This window comes from Mesoplodon mirus (genome assembly GCF_964341445.2).
Source record: "Mesoplodon mirus genome assembly, chromosome: 8".
Lineage (NCBI taxonomy): Eukaryota > Metazoa > Chordata > Mammalia > Artiodactyla > Ziphiidae > Mesoplodon > Mesoplodon mirus.
The window spans coordinates 59,784,970-59,809,526 of record NC_138984.1 but is presented as its reverse complement, the minus strand read 5'-3'; the positions used below and the strand labels follow the sequence as shown (position 1 = coordinate 59,809,526).

The window sequence follows — 24,557 nt, the reverse complement described above, 5'->3', positions numbered from 1 at the left end:
CTCTCTGTTTCCATGAGTGTGATTATTTTAGATACCTCATATAATTGGAATCATGCAGTATTTGTCATTTTGTGGCTGGCGTATTTTACTTAGCGTAACGTCCTTCAGGTTCATCCATGTTGTTGTATGTGGCAGGATTGCCTTCTTTTTTGAGGCTGAATACTACTTCATTGTTTGTATATACCACACTATCTCTATTCATCTGTCAATGGACATTTTGATTGTTTCCATATCTTGGCTATTGTGAATAATTGTGCAATGAACATGGGAGTGCATATATCTCTTTGAGATCTTAGTTTGAATTCTTTTCGATAAATAACCAGATATAGGATTGCTGGATTGTATGGTAGTTCAACTTTTAATTTTTTATCTCCATACTGTTTTCCATAGTGGCTGCACCATCTTACATTCTCACCAACAGTGTGCAGGGGTTCTAATTTCTTCACATCCTCACCAACACTTATCTTTTGATTTTTTGTTTTGTTTTGATTTGATAATTGCCATCCTAACAGTTGTGAGGTGATATCTCACTGTGGTTTTGATTTGCATTACCCTGGTGATTAATGATGTTGAGTACCTTATCATATACTCTGAGCTTTCTTTGAGAAGTTGGTAAGTTGGTTTAAATGCTTCCAATGATATTCAGAAAAGCACCACCAAAACAGAAAACAAAACAAAAAATTAAAAAAAAACACTTTGCATATGATTTTCACAAAAAGTGATACTTTTCAACTGAGCATTAGGAGAATGTTCACCTGAAATCTGGGCCAAAATCACTGAGACAACTGAGAAGAAAATTCCGACTCCAAAATCTGGAACAGGCAGCACAGCTGTGAAGCCAAGTTTATGGGGCTTACCAGGGCAGCAGCTGGGCATAGACTAAAGAAAGACGATAATTCCAGTGCTTTGGAAGAAAGAGTGTGATAAAAAGCACAGCTTAATGTTCTCTTGGTGAAGCAAAAAAATCGTATTTAAAAAAATCACTAACTGATAAGCACTTTAAATAACAATGTCATTTTTTAGACACTGAAAAGTTCACGTTCTTCATCTCCCCCACACTCATTACTGTCATTCACAGATCAGCGCCAAGTCAACTTTTCAGTTCCTTTCGATTTTTAAACTGGGCAGTAGAGTTACTTAAATAATGTTTCAATTTGTTGAAAAAATTTGATTTAAAATAGGAAAAATAAATAAGGCCCAAGTCTAAATAGCATAACGTTTAGGAAAGAGGGATTATGGAATTTAGCATTTCTTATGTATCCTTAACATTAGACCTTAGGGCAAAATGCTGAAATCAGACTCAGAGAGGAGAAAGCAGAAAATCTAAAGATATATTAAAGTTTACCTAGGTTGAATTATCTCTTCAAATGTTTTGTTGCCAGATATTTCAGCCTTAGGCTGATTATCAGACGGGTCTTGAAAAAAAAAAACACTAAAGTATTACCATGTGATGTTAAAAATAAATCAGGTCATGAATGAATAAATCCAAGGAGTATATGGCTTAAGAGCAGAGTGGTCTGTTAATCCTGTATAGCAGGTGAAGCTTCATTATTGTCTCATACCTCCCTTTTCTAAATCCTGTCTGTATTTCTCCAATAATACTCCCTCACCACCTACTCTCCAATTGTCAAGACACTTATTCTTACTTAAAAGAATTAATAATCAACAGAAAAAACTGAATCAGATTCTTTCAAATAATAATAAATTCAAAACAGATTTGTATGTGTGGAAATGGGGGCTTCATCCACTTTACTGAGGTGTTATGGGCCTGATTGTTTTTATGAAAATCTTATACTTGTGTATAATTTTATGAAAATCTGATAATCATATGTTGCATCCTGGCATGACAAAGCTTCTGAATATTAGTCAGTGGAAGAAAACCTGCATCCTAGCCAGGAAAACAGAAGAGGAGATTCATCCCAGACTAAATGCATGGAAAGCATACTTGATTAACATATTATGAGATATATCTGGTCAATGGTTACATACGTGAGATAGAAAATGTGTGCAAGGTATGGGGTTGTGGTATATCAAAAAAAAAAAAAAAAGAAAGAAAGAAAAGAAAAAGAAAGAAAAGAAAGCCCAATACTTGGAATGGGCACAAGAGACCCCTGGACATCCTTTCAGTGGAGTGATAAGTTTTACCTAGTGAACCCTTGGAGGAATATCTGATTTCATGGGGGTGTGCACTTTTTATTAATTTTATATAACTAGGCTATTTCACAACTCTCTAGGGCTAGAGGTTAACTTATGGGAAAATAATAGCAATGCAAATCTTCATTGCCTATAATATGTATGAGCTCTAATGTAAATGTATTATTTGCTAGGGCCGATATAAAGAATCACAGACTGAGTTACTTAAACAGCAGAAATTTATTTTCTTACTTTTCTGGAATCTAGAATTCTTAAATCAAGGTGTTGGCAGGGTTGGTTTCTTCTGAGTCCTCCTTGGCTTATAGATGGCCATCTTCCTCGTACGTCTTAACATGGTCTTCCCTCTGTGTCTGCCTGAGTCTTTATCTCCTCTTCTTATAAAGAAACTAGTCATATTAGATTAGGACCTACCCTAATGACCTTATTTTAACTTAAATTACCTCTTTAAAAACCCTGTCTCCAAATACAGTCACATTCTCAGGTACGAGGCATTAGGAATTCACTGTATAAAAGTTTAAGGGGGGGCTTCCCTGGTGGTGCAGTGGTTGAGAGTCTGCCTGCCGATGCAGGGGACACGGGTTCATGCTCCGGTCCGGGAAGATCCCACATGCCACGGAGTGGCTGGGCCCGTGAGCCATGGCCGCTGAGCCTGCGCGTCTGGAGCCTGTGCTCCACAACGGGAGAGGCCACAACAGTGAGAGGTCCGCATACCGCAAAAAAAAAAAAAAAAAAAAAAAAAAAAAAGTTTAAGGGTACACAATTTAGCCCTCAACACCATATTACTTAATGAATTGAAGAAAATCTCTGAGAGGGGCTCATTTATATTTGCATGATATCATATGGTTTTTCTTTTTTTGAAAATGTTAATTTATCTGGAGAGAGATAAAGAACATGCTGCAGCTGGTTAAGTCAGGTTCTATATGTTGACTGCAGAAAAGTAAGCTCTCATCCTAGGTGTAGTCATGAGATTTAAAAAATATTTTGCTCAATGCCTATGTTTGTGCCTGACATCTATTGTTAATATTAATTATATTAATAAACAGTGATCAGGCTTGGATGGAATCTCAGAACAACCAAAAATCTTCAGAAAGATTGTTACTTCAGCTATATGGAAAACAAATCCTCATGCTAAAAAAGAAAACCCACACCCTCAAGTTACAAATCACCTTCAGTTCTTCCTCTTCTTAACTATGAGAGGAGAAGGAAAGCATTAAGGGAAGGGAATCTGATGTGTGTTTTGATAACAGACTCTGATAACAGACTTTAATAACAGCTCTGTGGAATTCTACAGTTGTCACTGTACGTTATCTTCCTTTATTAAAGCTTGCTTTACAAGGCCTGCTGGGACCAATATAGGTTGGACTGGCTGGTAACATTCTCCAGAAAATGAAGCTGATTCTAGAGGGCTAATGGTATAGTGGGGAAAGGAGTGAGAACACTAGGTACGGATATTGAATTTACCAGGTTTAGGTCCTAGGCTGGAAGAGAGAGTGAACTTCAATCATTTCTAATGACTCACAACTTGACAGAAATCGGTACTCCTTATTATATAGATTATTTCCATGTTGAAAAATGGGATATAGTTCTGCTTATCTTTAAGGTCAGTCATTTGAAATTGTGTACTTAATTATTTATTAAGAGGAAATGTATCATTAAAAGGTAAAATTTGGAAAATTTCCTACACACATCAAAAATGTTAATGCCATTAGAAGAAACAATATAGGGCTGCCCTGGTGGCACAGTGGTTAAAAATCCGCCTGCTAATGCAGAGGACATGGATTCGAGCCCTGGTCCGGGAAGATCCCACATGCTGCAGAGCAACTAAGCCTGTGCGCCACAACTATTGAGCCTGCGTCCTAGAGCCTGCGAGCCACAGCTGCTGAGCCCGCGTGCCTAGAGCCTGAGCTCTGCAGCAAGAGAAGCCACCGCAATGAGAAGCCCGTGCACCGCAACGAGGAGGAGTCCCAGCTCAGCGCAACTAGAGAAAGCCTGCACGCAGCAACGAAGACCCAACACAGCCAAAAATAAATTAATTAATTTTAAAAAAAGATTTAATAAAAAAAGAAACAATATAAAACACTGTGATAAACCACTATAAGCTTTCTTTTACTAGTCAATCCGAAACTGCTACAACTTTCTAAAATAGTTTTTAAGTTCCCAATGACAGCATGCCAAGTTGTTGGCAAGATAATTCACTCCAAAGAATCAAACAGTTTAAAGTCTCCTTAATAAGATACATTCTGCCTATAAATTTGAGCTGGTGAGCTCCTCTAAAAATAATCTCAAGGTGATTTGCAATTTATCAATCAAGTAGTTTCTGAGAGCAGATTTACTCAGCAGTGGGCCAAATAACATTCTTTCTCTCTCATTTACTTACCCCAGGCCTCAGTTTCTTCATGTGTAAAGCAAGAACAATGGCAAAACCTAACATACAGGGCTGTTATGAAAATTTCAAAGTGGATATATGTATATGTATAACTGATTCACTTTGCTGTACATCTGACACCAACACAACATTGTAAGTCAACTATATTCCAATAAAAATTTTCATATATGAAGCTTGTCCATAGGAGTGTTCAATAAATGGCATTTTTTCCTGTATAAATAAATATATGTATTTTATTGTGGACACCCAGTGATGATGTAAATAGGGGAGTATCATGTTTAAATGTTTATTTTATTAAGATAACTAAGGCATCAGTTTGCATGATCAGGGTTGATATGCATGATAGTAGCCATAGAAATGTGGTAGGAAGACTATAGTCTTGTAGGAGCCCAGATAAAAGATTATGAAAGCCTAATTTAGGGCAGTAAAATTAGTAAAGGTAGAGAAGAAGAAATTATACCTATGAGAGATATTAAGAATCTAAAATTGTCAAACTTGATCACAGAATGGTAGAGCAAGTGAAGGGAACAGAGAAGTCAAAGATATATCCAGATTTCTGGAATATCAAATGGATAATGGTAACAGGGAAATCTAAATACCCTGCAGATTCTTAATAATCTGCTTCTTCCCAAACTCTTTGACCTTATTTTACAGTATAAATGATATAACAAGAAAATTTTAAAAATACATAAACCAAAACACATCCTTAACCTACTTAAATCTCTTTAGGGCATCCCATTGCTTTTAAGATAGTCCAAAATCTTCAGATGGTCTAAGATTGCCATTACTAAGCTCCTGTGCTCATGTCTCTGAGATTATGTTATGCCACATTTTTTTTTTCAGTTTTTAAGCCTAAATCACAACAACTGTCTTTCCGTTTCTAAAGCACAGCAAGCACTTTGGAAACTCAGACTTTCCCACCTCCTGTCCCTCTGTCTGGAAGCTACTCTTCGCAGTTCTCCATCTGGCCTCTCCTTCAACATCATCCCCTTAGAAAGCACTTCTCTGGCCCCCCAGTCTAATATAGACCTCCAATTTTTTTTATGACATCAATGCATTTATTTTTCTGGAGGACACCTCTTACAACATGTTATAATGCATTTATTTGTTTAATTATTTACTGTACACCACTTCCAAAGATTGTCAACTGTCAACACAGGGGTCATGTCACTTTGCTTTAGCAGCTGTGTGGACATCACTTACCATGGCATGTAGTAGGTAGGTAGTACATATATGTCTGGGAAAGAATGAATCTCCAATAGGAAATACAGATATCCATGACTTGAAAACTATCCAAAATGAAAATGTGGATTTGTAAACATGCTACTCACAGGGTAATTAGAACATTTGGAGTGAATGTGATGAGTAAAGGAGAACAAATAGAAGGAGATGTGGACTAGGATAAAATCCTGAGGCATGCAAATACTTATTTTTTTTTTAATTATAAAAGTGATACATGTTTGTTGGAAAAGTAAAAAAATAAAAGTTCTAGTATAGGCTACCCCAACTAGTCCTATAGGGAGCCACTGTTAACCATTTGGCGAATACCTCTGAATACATATTTTCAGAACATATGGACATATAGGCTAAATAAATAAATAGAGAAAATAGTGTTCAGCAGAATTGCTCCCATGTAGATTATGCTCTTTGGTCTAGGAAAAATTTTTACTAGACAACTTAAGGTAGAAGGTAAGACCCCCTAAGGGACTGAAAAAACTGAAGTATGTGCAAAATAAGGAAAAATCTTTATTAAAAGAGGGGAATAATTTGTCTTTATCTCTGAAGAGATAATAAAAATTAGATGGAATCAAGGGAGATGGCTGAAACTTTTTGGACCCTGGACTCACATTTCTCCTCTACTTCCCCCCAAATTTTAGTAAAGTTCCAAAAGAAAAAAAAAAAAACTTCAAGGGGTATGTGCATGTGAATATGTGCTCCAAATCCATCTTCATTCCTGGGCAGACATAGAGGAGAAGGTATCAGAAATAAAAATTGTGGAGAGGTTGTTTACTGTCCCAGTCACTGGAAATGGGTAATGGCTGAATTTTATAAAATTTCCTAGTAATATCTGGATAATTTATGTATACTTTTTAAAACTCTCATGGAAGCATACTCTAGAAATTGTTCAGCAACTTCCTTTTACCATTTTATCACAACATTCATTCCATATTAGTACATATAGATTTTAAAATCCTTTCTTTAAACAGCTGACTCAAAACCCATTGCACATGATTGTTTTATCATTTATTTCTTATCCCATATTTATGGACATGGAGATTGTTTCCATATTTTGTTTATTGCACAGTTAAGCAATAAATTGAACAGTATTTCTGTGCTTTTTCTAAGTATTTTATTCCTAGATTCCTTGACGTAGGATCTGGTTCTGTACATTTTGATTTTGGTAAGCATTTGCTTTCCAGAAGCATGCTAATTTTTACTTTCACCAGCAGCATTTGGGAGTTCCTTTTTCACCACATCCTCTAGCTATCAGTACTGTCTATTTTCAATTCTGTTAAAACAAACTTTGTCAATCTGATCAATGAAATAAGTATAGCCTGCCATTGTTTTTTAATAGCAGTACTTTAATTATGAGTTGTTGATCATATTTTATGTTTATTATTTTTATTTTTATTTGACTGCTGTGTTGGATATCTTCTGTTTGCTTCCCAGATCAATCTGATCTCTTCTCTTCTCTATTCTGTTCTCCTTATTCTAGTGTGGACAGATTACGTCAGTTAGCCCTGGCTCCCATTTGGTTTCAGCTGAGCCTGAGCCTCAATATGCCTTCATCTCCTGATACTGTAGGTGGGTGGTGGGGATCAGCCTGCTTGCTGATGGGAAACTAATTATATTAGATCCCACCTGTCATGAAAGATACTATACTTTGTTCTCATAATATAAGATATATTCAATATATGGATCTGCCATCCTTCTCAAAACAACTTCTGCTGATAAAGGGAAGAGACAAGAGTATCTGCAAGGTTTTTTGACCAGAGCAAATAGATTAACAAAATTCTTGACATTTACTGAAATGAGGTGCACTGTAGAAGCTGCAGTGTTGTCTAGAAGTTTGAAGATACTGTGGGGTTTTATGTTCAATTTAATACATCTTTTGGGGGTTTATAATTTACCTCATTTTTTATTGAAGTATAGTTGATTTACAGTGTTGTGTCAGTTTCTGGTGTACAGCAAAGGGATTCAATTATGTGTATATATATATATATATATATATATATATATATATACACACACACACACACACACACACACATATATATGTGTGTGTGTCTGTATTCTTTTTCAGATTCTTTTCCATTATAGTTTATTATAAAATATTGAATATAGTTCCCTGTGCTATACAGTAGGACCCTGTTGTTTATTTTATATACAGTATGTACCTGCTAATCCCAAACTCCTAATTTATCCCCCCCTCCCCCTCTTTGGTTACCACAAGTTTGTTTTCTATGTCTGTGAGCCTGTTTCTGTTCTGTAAATAAGTTCATTTGTATCATTTTTTAGATGCCACATATAAGCAATATTATATGGTATATTTGTCTTTCTCTTTCTGACTTACTTCACTTAGTATGATAATCTCTAGTCCATCCATGTTGCTGCAAATGGCATTATTTCATTCTTTTTCATGGCTGAGTAATATTCCATTGTGTGTGTGTGTGTGTGTGTGTGTGTGTGTGTGTGTGTATCACATCTTCTTTATCCAGTCCTCCGTTGACGGATATCTATGTTGCTTCCATGCTTTGACTATTGTAAATAATGCTGCTGTGAACACTGAGGTGCATGTATCTTTTCGAATTATAGTTTTCTCTGGACATATGCACAGGAGTGGGATTGATGAATCATACGGTAACTCTATTTTTAGTTTTTTTAAGGAACCTCCATACTGTTTTCCATAGTGGCTGCACCCATTTACATTCCCACCAACGGTGTAGGAGGGTTTCCTTTTCTCCCCACCGTCTCCAGCATTTATTATTTGTAGACTCTTTGATGATTGCCATTCTGACAGGTGTGAGATGATATCTCATTGTAGTTTTGATTTCTCTAATACTTAGTGATGTTGAGCATTTTTCATGTGCCTATTGGCTATCTGTATGTCTTCTTTGGAGAAATATGTTTAAATCTTCTGCCCAGTTTTTTATTGGGTTGTTTGTTGTTGTTTTTTTTGTTGTTATTGAGTTGTATGAGCTGTTTGTATATTTTGGAAAATAAGCCCTTGTTGGTCACACCATTTAATTTCCCTCTTTATTGAAACATCCATTTAAGTTAGGGATGCCAATTAGACTTCAGGTGAAGATTTCCAATAGACAGTTTTATATACGAATGTGAAATTGAGAATTATTGACCATAGATATAGCTTGTAAAGCCTTCAGCATATAGATAGTATGCTATCACATGAACCATGATGAGATGATCTAGGAAGTGAGAGTCCACAGAGAAGTAGAGAAGTCTGAGGGCCGAGCTGTGAGACACACCAGAGATGAGAAATCCTAGAGCAGAAGGCAAACCTGAAAAGGAAATGAGGGAGGGTCATGAGGAAAAAGGAGAATCTATAGGAGGTGGTATCTTAGAACCAAAGTGAGATAAGTCTTTGAAGAAAGAGTGAATAACTATTGAAAATGTTATCTATAAGTGTTGTTAAATAAGGACTTAAAATCCACCATTAGATTTCGCAACATAAATGTCGTTGGCCACTTTGATGAGAGCTGACTGGTAGAGTGCTATGGGCGAAACCGTGATTAAAGGGGCACAAGAGAAATTATAGGAAAAGAACTGGAGACTGCAAAATAGGCAACTACATACTAGCTGTAAAGAGAGGTAGAGAAATGGTAGGACAGCAGCTTAGATCATGGAAGGGATTTTTTTTTTTGACACAACAAATGTTACAGCATTTTGTGTGGGTGATAGAAAAGATATACTAAAAAACTTAGTTCCTTATCATAAATTTTGCAAATATTATGTCAGCCTTTGTCTTTTGCCATTGTTGGTAGAAGCACTAGCATTTAAAGGGTAGGATCAGAATAGGAATTCAACAAACTTTGAGAATTCATCATCTGCTATATAGAGTGAGATAAAGACTGCCAAAACCAAGCATCAAGAACGTAGAATAGCTTACAAAGTCAAAGTAGAGCCAGGGGGTAGAAGCTACTGGAGATTTATATTAATTCCAGAGGGATTTCATGATACTAAATATATGATAGAATTCTTCTGCAAATCTTTTCTTCCAGGTTGATTGAATCTTCATGGTAGGTGTGTGTGTGTGTGTGTGTGTGTGTGTGTGTGTGTGTGTAAGCAAACTGGAGAGGAAACATGCAAGAAACAGAAAAAACAACCAGTGTCTTTTTCGCTCTCAGACTACAATGTCCTTCCACTGTTACTAAATCAATCTCATGGAAGCCACAGCCTTTAATACTGTTCCAAGGGTGCTGGGTGCTGGAAACTGGTAATGTTTAATCACTCTCTCTAAGAGTGAGCTTTGATTCTCTTGGATCACTTCAGGAAGAGAAGACGCCAACATGTTCATCTCTTTCAAGACAGGCATGGTATATATTTTGAGGATCTGACATGTGAAGGTAGTCTTTAAAACTATTTTGTCATTGTAGAATCAACATGTATATTTATAAAAATAAAACAAAACCTAGATTATGGAACTCGTAAGCCAGAAATTTGATGAAATTTACATATGCGTTTTAATATAAAAATTTAGTGACTTAAATGCATACTGTATCCATCACAACCCAGATCCCTTTTAAACTGCATAATTGCAACTACTCTTCTATTACCATCTGCCATAAAAACAGTATTCACTGAAAAAGAACCAGATGTGGTAAACAAATTAACACGTGCCGTTGTCAAATGGTGCTGTTCTAAAGTGTATAAGTGACATGGCAATTAATGCCTGTGAACAGCTGGTTTTAAAGAGTATTGAAAGTGATTACTTTGTCCCATAAATGGACCAATCCACAGATGTTTCAGGTTGTGCTCAGTTGTTGGCATTTGTAAGTTATATTTTGGAAAACACTGTGAATGAGAGCATGCTGTTCTGTAAAACTTTTCTGGATGGCATAACAGAAGAAGGAAATTTTTTGAGATATTTCAAGTGACAGCACAGGTTTTAGGGTAAGTGAGATGCAGTATACAGTTCTTAATATGGATTCAAGCAAATCAAAGCTGGGGGGAGGAGAGCCTCCCATTGCCTGATGCTTTCTGGATATATTGTGCTGTCCACCACAGTCATCTCAATGATCATGTCTATGGAGAGGTGTGAAAAAATGGCATCACTTGTCAAAACTCTTCTTCTTGCAGATCTTCAGTGGCAGTGATGGAAGAATTTTAAATGAGCTGATTAAAATGTGCTCAAGTGTTACCTTTCTTTCTTGATCAAAAATTAAACTTGACAGACTAATTAATAATCCATTAAGATTTACAAGGCCAGCTACCTTGGAATATCTTTTTTCTCACCTTTTGGCTGATATAAACATTTTGAGACCAAGAGGAATGCATCCTTATTATTCCTGACAAAATGGAAGCTGCCATAGAATTTAGTCAATGAAATTAGATGGCAATATTAGGCTTATTTTTGCTAAAAAAACATATAACCACCTACCAAATTTATCATTCAATGACCATTTATAAACCAAACTGGAAAATATTGTATGATAAAAAAATAGAGTTGACTTTCTCAAAATAATTATAATTTTTGTTCCATAATTACATTATACTGTAGATATGGAAGTTATTTTTGCATATTTATCTTTAAATGTGAATTACTTATCATTTGTGAAAATAGAATCTAAGCCTTATTGTTACCCAATGTCGTAGAGATCTATTTGATTATTGACTCTATTCCAAACGTATCAGAAAATATATTCAGATTACATATAGTGCTGATTTGAGAAAAAATTTCAATCAACTGCTTCACATGTCAAGGAATTATTATAATTGTGGTAGTTTAGTAACATAAATTAACACCCTGACTGTGAATTAAATAAAGCAATTCCCAGCATTAAAATCAAAGAGAACTGTGTGTTGTTTTCCAACTCACCAAAAACAACCAGAGTTCAAAAAAAAAAAGGTACTTTCAAGCAAAGATTCTTAAGTAATACAGGTGAAGGTGGTGAAGCATGAAGAAGCAGATTTCAAACCACGTAAAATAAACAAGGGTTCTATTTTTCTACTCTTCTCCCCCATTGACAACACCTGCACGTTCCTATCCACTCTGCAACTTCAGCTGCTTTCTCTTAGAGTTCTAGTTGAAAAACAAACAAACAAACATAATGGATCCCTGTGTCTTTCATGTGTCTGAAGTAAGAAACAGACATCAATTTATTGGAAGAAAATGTAAATGAAATTTGATTAGTGGTCAAACACAACTGAATTCTTTCTTTGTATTAGTATAAAGAAAAGAACTAAATTTTCTATTTCTATATCTAATACCCATATGGACATAATAGAATAACAGAGACCAGATTTACTCCTCTACATTAAACAATGAGAGAACAGAAGATATTAAATAATGTACATTGTACCACAGCCTTAGCAGGATGATAATCTTTGAGAGAAGACAAACAAAATGAAGTGAGCTCTTTGATGGCTCATGGATACTATGTAGAAAACATTTCCAGAAATGTGACTTGAGAGACTCATTTCAGTTTCTAAGGTGGCGAAGGTGGATAGAATTTGCAAGGTAGAGGGTCTAAAGGAGTGAGCTGAAGGGTGGGGGAGGCATAGAGAGAGAAAGTTAGAAAGAGAAAGAGAGAGACGGAGAGATTGGGATCTGGAGATATGCAGAGGTTTCCTCTTGGGAAACTTGAGTTTGATGAGCAAATGCACGTGCTTCACCTGAGTATGATCAGCATGTGCACAAGCTGGGGAAAGAACCACTGAAAAGGGACTTAGAGAACCATGATCAAAAGTCACATAGGGAATGGAATAGTTTGTTGTCAATAGACCAAAGCAGAAAGGCCTTCAAATGCATGTGATGCTGAGTAGAGTCTCAGAAAGAATTGCTTCAGTAATGAGCTCATATTAAAACTATCCTGTTCTGGATCCACCTAGCATAGCAAACCTCGAAAGAATCAAATTGTTTCCAGCTGCATGCAGGATAATATTTTTAAAATATTTAAAGGCATACAAAAACTTTAGCACTCAATCACAACATTCACAATGCCTGGCATTTAAAAAATAATTACCATGTATGCAAAGAGGTCAGAGAAATAATGAGGAGGAAAATTAACCAATATAAACAGAACAACAGTAACAAAAAAGATATGAATAGTAGACAAGGAAATTAAAACCGCTATTATAAATATATTCCACATTTGCAAGAAGATAGAAGGAAGTATGAATATGAAAAGGAGAGGTGTGTAGCGTATAAAAATAGACAAAATGAACTTCTAGATATTAAAATAAATGTCTGAAATGAAAAATACATTGGATGGGATTAATAGTAGATTATATGCTGCAAAGAAAAGATTAGTGAAACTGTAGACATATCAAATGAAACCGTGTCAAATGAAACACAGAAAATAAAACTTACAGTTGTTTCATTCTAATGTAAGATGTCAGTAATAGGGAAACCTGAATGTGAGGTATATGAAAACTCTCTGTATGATCTTTACAAAAATTTTAAGCTATTCTCAACTCTAAAGTTTATTTTTAAAAAAATGAATGGAGGATCAGTGAGCCGAGCAACAACATCAAGCAGCCCGTAATTATGCAATTAGTCTCAAGAGGGAGAGAGAAGTGGCGGAGGTAGGAAAAACTATTTGAAGAAATAATGGTCAAAATCTTTCCAAATTTGATGAAGCTACAAACTTACAGGTTAAAAAAGCTCCTCAAAGCCCAAGTGAAGAAACATCAAGAAAACCACTACAAGAAGCACCATAATCAAATTGCTTAGTCTGTGGTCCCATGTGACAAGAATATTTCTTATATTCTGCACATCCGTTCATAAACTGCGCTCTGACTTCCTCCCCAGATTCATATTTTGCCACAGTACCACATGCTGCTGTCTAGCTATTCTGTACATAGAATTTTCCAGCAAACGTTATGGATAACGTGCCTAATGCTTCTTCATTAAGTGGTTCTCCTGTTCTCATGCAACACAGGACCACCTATTTGTTTCTAAACATACTGTTCAAACGTCACTTCTTAGAAGTCTTCCTGAGCTCCTTCTGTGTGCTCTGTCGGTGCTCAGAAAATGCTTGTTTAAGTGAATGAATGAACGAAAAGATGGATGGGTAAATGGAGTTCTTTAAGCCTTAAAACAAAGAAATGGTGATTGAGAAAAAGTGAGATTACAAATCTCAGCTGGTCCATTGGTACAAACTCCTTCTCTTTGAAATTCTCTTGAGGAATGGGAGCCTTTGGACTAGTGAGTGACTGTTTATTCTAATCTGTGGTGAAGCAGGAAGAGGGAATGATTTCTCAGTCTTCTTGCATTCAGTTTCATCTTTCTGGTGGATAAGGTAACATTTGAGACATTTTCCTGCAGTCCCATAAGTTTCTGCAGAGGAATCTACATGCAAACACATACGTGCATGCACATAAGTTTCAGCGGCCATGAGGACCAGGGTATCAGAGTAGACAGGTCTCACTGATATTATGGCTTTGACAATCTAGACTTCATGTAATAATAATAGTAGTAACAAACACCATATTTATATTTATTTTTGAGTTAACATTAATTTATAGCATTGTATGTTTCATGTGTACAACTTTATATTTCTACTTCTGTATATCCACCAAAAATGTATTTTCTACCTGCCACCATACAGTTGACCCTTTTATACATTTCACCCTCCTCCAGCCCCTCCTCTTTGGTAACCACAACTCTGTTATCTGTACCTATGTGTTAGTTTTTGTTTGGTTTGGTTTATTTTGTTTTTGTTTGTTGGTTTTTTGCTATTGCACATATGAGTGAAATCATACAGTGTTTGTCTTTCTCCATCTGACTTATTCCACTTAGCATAATACCCTCAAGGTCCATCCGTGTTGTCCCAAATGGCAAAGCTTCATTTTTTTATGTCTGATTAGTATTCCACTGTGTGTGTGTGTGTGTGTGTGTGTGTGTGTGTGTGTGTATAAATACCACATCTTCTTTAGCCATTCATTTGTTGCTGGGCATTTAGGTTGTTTTCATATCTTGGCTATTGTAAATAATGCTGCAATGAACAGGGGTGGGGTGCATACATCTATCTTTTCATAGTAGAAACATTGTTTATTTTATAATTAACATTATTCTAGCCAGAGCTAGGACTAGGGTGAGGCAAATGAAGCCGTTTGCCTCAGCACAAAATTTAAGGAGGAACTCAAAATTTCAGTAATAAGATAAACATATTTTAATGCATTATTTTAAAAAAAATAAAAACTAATGCAAAAATCTATGATAAGCCAAATTTCAAATTTTTAAATAAAAAAAGAAACAATATTATTGATTTTTTTTCTTTTTCCCTCAGTTCCCAATATGTTTCAGAATGATGCTTTTACTTGTTCTGGTTAAGAACTATGGTTTAACAACAACAAAAAGTTGTGCCAATAGGCATCAGTTGAAAGCCCTTTGTTTTTAACATCTCTATTTGAGTAGAATTGCTTTACAATGTTGTGCTAGTTTCTGCTTTATAACGAAGTGAATCAGCTATACATATACATATATCCCCATATCTCTTCCCTCTTGCGTCTCCCTCCCACCCTCCCTATCCCACCCCTCTAGGTGGTCACAAAGCACCGAACTGATCTCCCTGTGCTATGCGGCTGCTTCCCACTAGCTATCTATTTTACATTTGGTAGTGTATGTATGTCCATGCCACTCTCTCACTTCGTCCCAGCTTACCCTTCCCCCTCCCCATGTCCTCAAGTCCATTCTCTACATCTGTGTCTTTATTCCTGTCCTGCTCCTATGTTCTTCAGAACCATTCTTTTTTTTTTTTCAAATTCCATATATATGTGTTAGCATACGGTATTTGTTTTTCTTTTCTGACTTACTTCACTCTCTATGACAGACTCTAGGTCCTTCCACCTCACTACAAATAGCTCAATTTCATTTCTTTTTATGGCTGAGTAATATTCCATTGTATATATGTGCCACATCTTCTTTATCCATTCATCCGATGATGGACACTTAGGTTGCTTCCATGTCCTGGCTATTGTAAATAGAGCTGCAATGGACATTGTGGTACATGACCTTTTGAATTATGGTTTCCTCAGGGTATATGCCCAGTAGTTTGATTGCTGGGTCATATGGTAGTTCTATTTTTAGTTTTTTAAGGAACCTCCATACTGTTCTCCATAGTGGGGCTCTATCAGTTTACATTCCCACCAACAGTGCAAGAGGGTTCCCTTTTCTCCACACCCTCTCCCGCATTTATTTGTAGATTTTTTGAAGATGGCCATTCTGACTACTGTGAGGTGATACCTCATTGTAGTTTTGATTTACATTTCTCTAATGATTAGTGATGTTGAGCATCCTTTCATGTGTTTGTTGGCAATCTGTATATCTTCTTTGGAGAAATGTCTATTTAGGTCTTCTGCCCATTTTTGGATTGGGTTGTTTGGGTTTTTTTGATATTGAGCTGCGTGAGCTGCTTGTAAATTTTGGAGATTAATCCTTTGTCAGTTGCTTCATTTGCAAATACTTTCTCCCATGAAAACCCATTTTAAGTGTATATTTGTTATTTTGGGGAAGGAATTACTACATCCTTTGATAGGCCCTCCTTGTAGCATCAAGATAGAAATTCCACATCAGAGTCAATGTTCACAGAAAGATCGTAATTGTATAGTCTATGCAAACATCAGAGGATATTTCCTTAAGGTAACCAATTCTCTCTCTGGGTCTTAATATTCTAATCTTTTAAATGGTTAAATGTAGTACTCTGCAAAAACAACAACAAAAACCACACACAAAAAAACTCTGTATTTACTAAAGAAGCTTACTGCAAAATAACGAGAAAAAATTTTGTTGCCTGACTTTTATTAACATCAAATATAAGTTTTCTTAATTTCAAAGTTAAGCTGGATTTGCCAGAAAAAAAATGTTCTGACATTAGCTAGCTCACTGCTCTTGAAGCAAATACTTGCAGAAATACATCTCGGCTTTGCTGAGTGTGTGCAAAAATGTCTGACAGTCAGAGTTAGGAAACCTCAGTGCAGTGTACTGACCAGAGGTAGAAGGAGTACCGTAGATTCTTACACACCCGCTTTGAGCTGTATAGCACAGCTGTAGAGTGTAATATAGGTCAGACCAATAGAAGAACTAATCGAATCAGAATTGCATTGATTGATTTTGAACAAACACACCAGGAATTTTGCAGTAGACTCAAATAGCACAGGTTAAGCCCAGCTTGACCATGTTAGTACCTAATGCTGACTTTTCTGTGCCACCTTATAGTCTACAAAATGTTTCCACAGACAACCCCTTTGAGCCTCTTAGCTCAAATATAAGAACTGATGTGAAAAATGTAAGCATTGATGTCACATGCTACATGAAGAAAACTGAGACCTGAAGTAGACTTGTCCAGTTTCACATAGTGAGTAAAAATTGGAGGAAGTACTTGAAGCTATCTGGCCCACAATTCAGTAATGTTTCTATTGTATAGCCTTCTTTCCATCACACTATCATATGCAGAGTGGAAAGAACATCCAATTACTATTTCCTTTTCTCAGTTAAATCAGTATATGTTGGTAAAGCTTGCATTTATTTTTTTTAACTTTTATTCTTTAATTTATTATTTGAAACAATCTCCAAGTTATAGAAAAATTGCAAGTATAACATAGGTAAATTGTTTTCATTTGAAAGAGTTTTTTACATGATGCCCCATAGCACTCCCCTCAGTACTTTAGTGTGTAGTTTTTTAAAACATGAACATTTTTTCTACAGAGCACAATACAACCATTGAAATTGGGAAATTAACATTGACATATTACAACAATTTACTCAACAAAGTTGAATTCAAACTGCCATCTAAGTTTTACCAACTGTTTGAGAAATGTTCTTAGTGGCAAAAAAATTCAGTTTGGAATCCTGTAGTGCATTGAATCTTTTAGTCCCCTTCATTATGAAACCATTTTCAGTCTTTCCTTGGCTTTTGTAACACTGCATCTTCATAGATACAGGCCAGATAGTTCATAGAATGTCCCTCAATTTGAGTTTCTCTGATGTTTACTCACAATTAGATTCAGGTTGTACATTTCAGGAATATCGCAGAAGTAATACTGTGTTCTTCTTATTGCATCTTGTTAGTTTGCCCAAGATTTCAATTTGTCCTATGTTAACTTTGATCAGTTGATGAATGTGATGTCTACCATGCTTCTCCACCATCCGAATATTCAATTTATTCATTTATTTTTGTATATCACTATGAACCATGGCTTTCTGTTTTATTTAGTGGGCTGTCATCCATTAACATCATTATTTATTTCGAGGCTCAGTTGTCCCCGATTTGGCCAGTGGAAACACTCCAAGTGTCCTTTTGGCATGCCCCTTCATCATTTGAGCCTTTTATTGTTTTCTGGTACAAGATGATGTTCTAGGCTCATGTCCCTTCCTGCTCTGCCTCTAGATCAGACTTTTCTCCAAGGAGTCCTAGCTCTTCTAGGGGAGACTAGCATTAAGAAACCAAGTCTGGATTTAAGGTGTACTTATTACTATTGGGATGTCCCTGCTTCTAGGCTTTCTCAATAGAAAATTTAGAAAACACATGTATAACCACATATTTACACCTCTATTTATTTTTATGTTTCTTTCTATATTGAAAACCAGGAGTTCACACAGACATCTTTAATTTCAATATAATGCCACAGCATTAACACTAATATCCTCCCTTTCTGTATTTGTAATTTTCTTTTCTGATGGTAAGAGACCCAGTTCCCATCATCCCTACCTAACTTATTTATTTATGTGATCAATCTCCCTTAGTGTAACTGCACTTCCAATACTGCTACCATCCTCTTCATGCACAGGTGACATTCTTGTCGCACTTGGGCTCTGATACCTTGCTGCACTGCTCCCTCCTACATGTGAATACCCTTCTCTCCCCACCTTTGTTCCAACTCCCTGAGTGGGATTGCCCACAATGTGGAAATTCTCCTCACTCCAGCCTCCTCAGCCCACTTAGGGGCCGTTACCTCCTGGTGAAATGGTCTCCCAGATGGTGATACTGTCACCTGGCTAGAGTCATAACACCCTTGTTAGACTGTCATCTCATGTAGATGCTCTCCTCAAGCCACTTGGGCTCATACAGCCGGTGAAGAGATAACCCTTCTAGACACATCTTCCTCACACTGTTCACGATCTGATACTCTATGCCGAGTTCCTCCTCCATACACACATTGGAACGCCGCCCTTGGGCCACTCAAACACTGACAATGTGTTGGGTTAGCCACCTCCTTACCTGCCGTGGCCTCCAGTACCCCATGCCGCACTGCCTTGCAGCCCCCTGCCTTGTACATGCCTTCCTCACTTTGCTTGAGGCCTGAAGACTCCCACTCTCCCAGCGGATACCCTCCTTATCCCTCCTGGAGTCCACCGTCCCACACAGGCCACTCTCTATGCACCACGTGAACAACCTTCTCACCCTTCTTATATAATAAATCCTACAGCTAGCTGTAATCCCATGTGCATACCCTCCTTACCGTGCTTTGGTTCTGACAACCCACATCAAAGTGCCCCTTCAGTGGGCATTCCTCAGCAGACTTGGTTCTCATCCCCTTCACTTGGCCACATTACCTGGGAACACCCTTCTACCCACACTAATCCCAGCATTCCATTCTGAGCATGATGCCACTGCCCCTTGCATGGACACTTACTGTCCTCAGCCACACCTCATGCTTGTGGATTAAATTTTTCATGAAGAGAACAGGAGAAGGAAGGGAAAGAAAAGTAAAAATTGTCTTTAAACATAAATAGGATTACTTTCCCTCATCATTGCCCAATTTGTTTTTCAATAGATACTTTATTCACAAAACTGATCTGCATGTTCTTTCATCCTGATCAGACATGATGGTCTCAGATTGTTTACTAGTCACAGCCAGTAAATGACATAAATAAACTAAGTGCAGAAACCATATTCTATAATACATCAAAAATATATATGCACATGAAGAGAAATATATCTTAAAAGATACCTTTGAAAGAATACTTTCTATGACACTGAATGATTAGAAGCCATTTTCTATGATGTTAATTCATTTGATAGAATAATTTCCCATTGACAGTAATTAATTAGAACAGTTTTGTGTTCATTGGACAGAATTGTCTTTATAAATGAACAGAGCCAATTGGCTTTTAACTCTTTCAAAAAAGTGAAAAACAATAGGAAAAAAGATTTTTAGTTGTAGCATCAATAGGAAATTATTTTGACAGCAGGCTTTATAGGGAGAAGTATGTTTGAAATATGCTGGCCTAGTTGTTCTTTTTCAGTGCCTTATAGCACTTTTATTTTTAGACTTTTTCCTTACTGAGTATGCACTTGGCCTCTGAAATTTATTATATTGTGTGTATAAGTGCACATGTGTGTATGTAGTTTAAGGAAACTGAAAATATGTGAGACACAAATCTCAGAGTGAAGACCTAAAGTCTCGCAGGTTGCAAAATCTAATTTATCTGTATGGTTTGCAGGACAAGATCACTTAGGATCATTTTTAGGATGATCCATGGCAGCTAAGTAGATCCCCTATTACTAAGTCACCAGGATTAATACACCTAACCTGCTTTATAATCAAGTTACTCCCAGTTCTCCAGACAGTGTACTAGAAAGGAAAAGTTCTAAAGTATGATGGGCATGAAGACAATCTCAGTGTCACTGCTCCACAAATTCTGTTCTTTCTCCCATACCAGCACCTTTGGATCAGGACAAAGAAGTTTGGAAGGAGGGAGGCCTTAGCTATATAGCAGTTGAAGTGTTGTATAGCTAAGCCTTCTGAATATGAGAAAGGGCACAAAGCATTAATGTTTTTAAGACCAAACACAGAAAGTTACATTGGCAGTGACGGTTGTAAGGGAAATGCTAAATATTCACATCCACAGTGGCAGAAATGCTGAATGAGAATGGTAGAGAATGGACCTGAGGACACGGGGAGGGGGAAGGGTAAGCTGGGATGAAGTGAGAGAGTGGCATGGACATATATACACTACAAATGTAAAATAGATAGCTAGTGGGAAGCAGCTGCATAGCACAGGAGATCAGCTCGGTGCTTTGTGGCCACCTAGAGGGGTGGGATAGGGAGGGTGGGAGGGAGACGCAAGAGGGAGGAGATATGGGGATATATGTATACATATAGCTGATTCACTTTGTTATACAACAGAAACTAACACAACGTTGTAAAGCAATTATACTCCAATAAAGATGTTTAAAAAAAGTCTCTAAAAGAAAGGGAGAGAGAATTTTGTTCTCCAATGGCTGTCTGCTTAGACCCCTCACTTGCCTTTGTGCTAATTTACTACACAGGCAGACCGAGAGAATTAGAAAGAAATGACAGAGCTAGGAAGGCAGGAGCTGAGTGGGGCTGCTTGTCCCTGGCCATTTGGCAATGTCTGCTGAAGAGAAAGAAGGGAGTTCATTAGGAAGAGACTTTGGGATAGACTGATGCTGGTGGGGGAAGAGTTGTCTTGGAATAGGTCTAACCAGAGCCTTATCTCTGACATTAGGAAATTGGGCCACTGAACACCACCTTGGAAGGAATTCTTAATACCCGATAGGTGTGGTTCCCCAGAGAGCCAACATTTAGGTAACTGCGACATAGCAAATAAGTGTAGCCAATTTCAGTTATCCAGGGAAACAACAATAATCAACTCAACCAGATTGCCACCACTCCCAGGTAAGTCAAGGAACACTCTCATTTTCCGTCTCTATCCCTCCTTCCAGCTAGAATAACTAGCACTAGAAAAGGGAGGAAGGGAGTGTGTAAATAATGACAATGTCATATCGTCCCTCTCCCTGCTCCTCCTTCAAAGCACTAAGGCCACAAGAGATTTTACCTGGCATAGTGGGAGGGAGAAAGAAAGTCTGAAACTAGTTTACTGTGAAAATTTTTCAAAATAATGGAACAGCATATTAAATATGGAAATAAAACTCTTCTGGGCTTCCCTGGTGGCACAGTGGTTGAGAGTCTGCCTGCCGATGCAGGGGACACGGGTTCGTGCCCCAGTCCGGGAAGATCCCACATGCCACAGAGCGGCTGGGCCCATGGGCCATGGCCACTGAGCCTGCACGTCTGGAGCCTGTGCTCCGCAACGGGAGAGGCCACAACAGTGAGAGGCCCGCGTACTGCGAAAAAAAAAAAAAAAAAAAAGCTCTTCTAATTACTGAGAAATGACTATAAATTTAATGACAATTACAAAATATTAAGAGACTCACTACATAGTATTTGCATAAATGAAGTTGTTACACATTGATATTATCAAAAGTTGATATTTCTTCATAAACTCTCTATACTAGTTAAATGACCCTGGACATTCACTTACACTTTTTGAATTTCAGAGTTGAAAGCATGACTTTAAATTTAGACAGCCAAAGTTATAAGCAATGGAAATCCATTAGGATAGCAAAGAGCTGATAGACTGATAGGGTAACAGGGTAGAAATTTTTTTCCTTCTGCCTTCAATCAGTAGAGAAGAAAAAGGGCTCCACCGCACAGATTTGAAGGTCAATGTTGTATGGTAAAAAGCCTTAGCTGAACTTAGGACAGAAGGAGAACACTGAAGGAAGACCTGTCTCAGGCAATAGGAGGTAGGAAATGACATTAAATGGCCAGAGCTGTATAAGACAGGTCACAAACAGGGAAGAGAGGGATATGACAAGCCTAAAGCCAAATGTCAAAGCAGAACAAGTTTTAGAATTAAGAATATCAGAGACACAAGGCTTTGGAGACCCATAAGACAATTATATTGAAATATTTCTGAGGCATGTGTTAACTTCACTGTACAAATATCAATGAGTGTCAAACTTGTTAATTAACGTGACTATAAAAGTGAACATGATACGGTAAAATCCTGCCCTTGCACTGCTTATAACCTAGAGAAAGAAAGATTCTGATGTTCCCTCTCTCCAAATTCTTGCCAATAAAAGTATTTTATAAACTTATATATTACTAAAGTATTTCTGATTCTCTCAATGTAGTTTATTTTAAACAATTTCATTCCAACTTGCTTTTTTCATCTTTTTAAGAGTTAAATATATCAAAATCCTTGTCATTTCAGCAATGGTTTTTACAGGTAGCCAATCTAGACAGGGTCAAGGCTAAGACTCACTTAGAAAACTAGAGCTGTATGTGGAGGCTACCTGATTTTGTCTATTCTGGATCATAGAAAACTGACTGCCACAATCGGGCAGTTGGTCTGGCCAAGGTTGAGAAATTTAAGCATTCCAAAGGCATTCATTAACTTGAGGATTGTTCAATATGGACTATAAATTGATAATTGCATCTGTCCAGACTCTAGGAGTGGAAGAGAATGGTAACTATGTCCCTTTGGATACACCCTTCAGTGAGGTTCTGATTTCTGTTCCACAAAGTACGTGATGAGAGCTCTAATCAGGGAGGAAGTATAAAGGTTGCATTTCTGTAAAGCTTTGGTTAGGTTACCTTTTCTCTCTGGAAATGCCCATTGTATTATTTCACTTCTGATTTCCATACTGTTCTATTCTGGCATGTAGGAGCCTTATTACTACTTGAAGACAACTTTTGATTCTTACCTTTGCATTTATTCAAAATAACATCCTTTAAGTACAAAGTTTGCATTGAACAGCAAACTTCAAAATCTTAGTTGATTGCTTTACTTTTACTGGGAATGGCTGCAGGCACTGCCTCTCTCTAATTTAGTTACACATGCTCTCTCTACTCTATTGTTACGTACTTTTGTCCTGCCACAATCATCATAAGGGCTCTTTGACACAGAGTCATTTGCAACTAGATTTCCTTGCTGAAAACAGATTCCCAGTGAATATGTGCATTGCCTTCTTTACATATGCCTCTCCGTTCACTTTTTCAGTCCGGAGACATTCATTCATCCAGTAGTCATGAATATTGGCTGCAGATGGTTCATTATTAGTTCACTTTGGAAATTAATCTCAGCCTAAGGAAGCTGACTCTCCCAAGGTCATACACATTGCTGCAGTCAGTTTGCATTCAATGATTGGTGCATGCCGTCTGGAAGGCCTGGAACTATTACTTAATTTGGGACAATTCTGAAGGGCCAACCCATTCCATAGATGGGTGCAGGGCTGGTTGAGACCTCTTTGCATCTGCATCACATTCCAATTCTCTCTCTCTTCAGTCCTGTCCCCTTCACTTCCTTACAGGTGTTGTCCCAATATATCCTCCCTAGTACAGCTCCTGAACGCAATGTCCTGTCTTAGATATTGTTTCTGAGGATGCTGACCTAAGTCAGTGGGTGCCAAGAGTGATCCTAAAGAATAAACTGTAAAATGGGATATTAGGACTGGATTACCTGCTGGTTGGCCAGCATCGTGACTCCTATTACTGGTAGTAGGGGGAGTACTAATAAGCCCTGGTATGCTATAGCAGTGCAATTATTGAACTTTTTACCAGTCGTAAACAAGTGGAAAGTATGTGTTTACTTTCCACTGGACAATACAATGTCTCAGGCATTTAAAAAGTAAACAGGAAGTGGATATTATAATGTATGGGATTAGATGACTCTTGCTGGGTTGAATCAATGTATTGGAAAAAGACAATGGTAGATGTGCTTGATCATTGTTTTAAGGCTATGTATGAAAGTCACAGTGCCTCCTTGGAAATATATAAAAAGACTCACTTTCTAATACTAGAGAGCAGAAAAAAGGTGAAGAACGGGCTCAGGATTGAATTAGAAAGCTAGAGGAATCCCAACAAGTCAAACATGCTATGATCTGGGCTTTGATGGGGAAAGAGTAGAACCCTGAGATTAAGGATGTTAATATCTGGGTCAGTGGTTTCCAGAACCTTGACACCAGAGATCACCTAAAACTCTTTGGGCATTCAGAAGTGCTCCACCCCTCTTAGTCAATGA

The 24,557-nt window shown here is 37.2% G+C and overlaps 1 protein-coding gene across 1 annotated transcript in view; it reads left to right on the top strand.

Moving 5' to 3' along the window:
* Positions 1 to 24,557, top strand: part of LRP1B (LDL receptor related protein 1B) — a gene marked incomplete at its 3' end in the record, with an annotated part of 2,351,282 nt that overhangs the window by 164,616 nt on the left and 2,162,109 nt on the right. The window lies entirely within an intron of this gene.